We start from the raw sequence: 3,536 nt of genomic DNA, 5'->3' as shown, positions 1-3,536 counted from the left end.
AGAAGGGTTTCCTGAGAGGAAAATAGAGAAGGGAATACAGTATGGCCATCCCCTCCCGGGTGGGGCTTTCTCACTTTCCATCTGTCTCACTGTCCCTCTGGGGACCACATGCACCCTATAGCAAATTTTAAAAAAAATGTCGTTACCTCCTTTCTCATATTTTTCATTAATGTGTGATAACCCAGCACTATCATTCTTTTTTTTTCTTAAGAATTATTTTATTTATTTATTTATTTAGGGGTTTTTGCTACAGAGTGCATGCGCTTGCCAGAGAGACAGAAAGCGAGAAATCACTCCCCGGAGGGGATGGGCAAGCAGCAATTCCTTCTCCTCCAGTCTCCTCTCAGGATCTTGGGCATGCGCACGCATGCACCTGGAAAGAGTTTAAGCCACCAGGTTCGAGACTCAAACCGTGGTCGACTACATGGGAGTTCAGCGACATAGCCATTACACTAACTGCTGCTCACTTAACTTTATTTGTTTGTTTTTTAATTTGACCAGAGAGGGACAGAATGAGAGAGAGAAAGCAAGCTGCCAGGTCCAAACCTCAAACCATGGTTGGCCTTACCCACCACACCACCTGCCAGCCTCCACTATCATTCTTCCTAATGCTCCCCTTGTCTCAAATTTGTCCAGGGGAACCACTTTACTCTGGCTTGTATCCTTTTAACATGAACATTAATCTACCAGTACTTCTTTGCTTTTTGGCATAAGATGTTTCAGGTTTGCTCTTTAACCTCCCTGTCCTGGACCTGATACCAGCCATTTCTCTAAGAAGCCCTGTAAGAGAACACCTGTTACACAAAATAGATTTTGTAATGACAAGACTGCACTGAGTAGTAAAAAGCATGACATGGGGCTAGCAATAGCATGGTGGTTAAGGCAGCTGGATCCCACGTGTCTGATTATGTGGTTCAAGTTCCAGACCTGGCAGCTTGAAAAATGCTTGAAAGGGGCCAGCAAGTGGTGTGGTGGCTAATGCTATAGACTCCTACATGGCCAACGGAGGTTCCAGTCCTGGATTCATCAACTTCCTTTCTCATTTCCCGCTCTGTCTCTGGTGAGTGCACATGCCCTAGGGCAAGTTCAAAATTTGCCTGTGTGTGCATGTGTAGTCAAAATCCTGAGAGAATGAAGGAGAAGGAATTGCAGCATGGCCACTGAAGGTGATCACCTAGTATGAGTTGTTCTCATCCCTTGACCTGACTGCTTTGCTATGCTAAATTTTATGCTATGCAATAAATTCTGGCATCATGGAAAGATACAAACATTTTTAGAGTCTTATTCCCTTGCTACGACAAGCTCCAATTTCTCTCGGGACCAGTAGTTGGTGTAATGGCTATGCCACTGGACTCCCATGTAGTTTACTGCGGTTTTGAGTCCCAGACTCAGTGGCTTAAACTCATGGCGGGCACGTGTGCATGTATGCCCAAGACTGTGAGAAGAGAATGGAGTGAGTGCCGGGTGGCCATTCCCCCCGGGGGTTGATTTCTCGCTTTCTGTCTCTCTGTCTGTCTCTGTCATTCTGATGAGTGCACACGCCCTATAGCAAAAACCTCTCCCCCCCTCAAAAAAAAAGCCCCACTTTCTCGTAAGTGGGAAATGATGTTTTGAGACAAAGATCTGGGGTGTCATTGCTTGTAGGCCCATTCATTGGAGAGAGCTAAAATAAGTAATGAGTTTATAATACCTCCAGTTCAAATCCAGCACCACAAGGTCTTGTTCACCTTTTTCTCCTTCATATTTGTATCTTAGATCTCTTACAGTGTAAACACTGGTTCCCAACAGCAATATATTTATTCTTTCCAGAATTGTAAGATGACTGTCACTACCAATAAACTTGCATTCAGAAGTTCTTTGCAGATTTTTTTGTCCTTCCTTAGAACACATCCCACTAAATACAACGTACTATATTCAAAAAATTACTTGAATTATTTTTTCCTTTGTGGTTTTTCTAGTTTTATATACCTTTACCTTTTGAATCATTTCTTTCTGTTTGAAGTCAACTTTAGAGTTTGCTTTTATTATCCTTTTTAAAATAATTTTTTAATTTTAATTTTATTTATTTATTCATTTATTTTAGTTTGACCAGAGAGAGAGAGAGAATGTGAGAAAGTAAGCCACCAGGTCCAGGACTTGAACTGTTGTCGGCCATGTGGGAGTGTCCAGCACCTTAACCACCATGCCACCTGCTGGTCCCTATTATTCTTTTTGATATAACTTTGTTTTTTAAATATGTAAACCTTTACATGATTCAAAGCCAAAACTATATAAAAAGGGGGCCAGCAGGTGGCCTGGTGGTTAAAGCGTTGGACAATCCCACATGGCTGATCGTGATTCAGGTCCCAGACCTGGTGGCTTGGTTTCTCACTTTCCCTCTCTCTCGCTCTCACTCTGTCCCTCTCTGATCAAATTAAATACATAATTTTTTAATTCAATAAAATAATTATTTTTTAAAAATGCTATCCCCAGAGAAGTCTTTTTTTCATCCCTATCCTCTCTACCTCATTTCCACTCACTGTCTTATAATTAACCATTTCCATATGTTTCTGGTTTATCTTTCCTGTGTTTCTTTGCAAAAACAAGAAAATGTATGTATATATTTTTTATTTTTATTATTTTATTTTTTAGTATGTTCTTTGATTTCAAGAAACGCAGTTTTAGCTTTAATAAAATTTTAAAAAATGTTAGGATAACTATACTTAAGACTTAAAGCCAAGAAGCAGGTTAGGATTCTGTTCAAATAGTAGTTACCTGGATCTGTCAACAGTTCAAGAGAAGAAAAAATTCCTTATCTCTGGACTACAAAGAGAAGGATAGAGGGGCTTCCTACCACTTGAGTTTGAGGGCTGGAGGCTGAATTATCACTAGAATATCTTCATTTCTCTTTTTCCCTGAAATCACTACTAGTTAGTAGCAATGGAGGAGTCTGTGTATATATTCTGATTTCCTCTTTTTCCTTACAAAGGTATATATATACACTTTTCACTATTTTTTTTTTTTACTTAATATTGACTGGACATTACAGGGTATCACTTCATAGTGTTCTTCATTCTATTTTACAGGACACTGTATGGATATCCTACACATCCTTTTTTTTTAAGAGGTTTTTGCTATAGGGCACGTGCACTCGCCAGACAGACAGAGAGAGAGAGAGAGAGACAGAGAGCGAGAAATCACCCCCCAGGGGGGATGGCCACGCTGCAATCCCTTCTCCTCCATTTTCCTCTCGGGATCTTGGGCACTCACGCACATGCACCCAGCGTGAGTTTAAGCCACCAGGTCCGGGACATGAACCGCGGTCAACTACATGGGAGTCCAGCAACATAGCCATTACGCTAACTGCTAGTCCCATAGATTCTTTTTTTTTAAAGAATCATTGTATTTAACTTTATTTATTTGTTTGTTTGTTTGTTTGTTTAAATTTGACCAGAGAGGGACAGAACGAGAGAAAGAGAGAGGGAGATAGAAAAAAAGTGAGAAAGCAAGCCACCAGGTCCAAGACCCAAACCACCGTCTGCCACATGGGAGTCCGG

Source organism: Tupaia chinensis, unplaced genomic scaffold, assembly GCF_000334495.1.
Source record: "Tupaia chinensis unplaced genomic scaffold, TupChi_1.0 Scaffold000571_1, whole genome shotgun sequence".
Taxonomy (NCBI): Eukaryota; Metazoa; Chordata; class Mammalia; order Scandentia; family Tupaiidae; genus Tupaia; species Tupaia belangeri.
Note: the sequence above shows the minus strand (reverse complement) of the source record.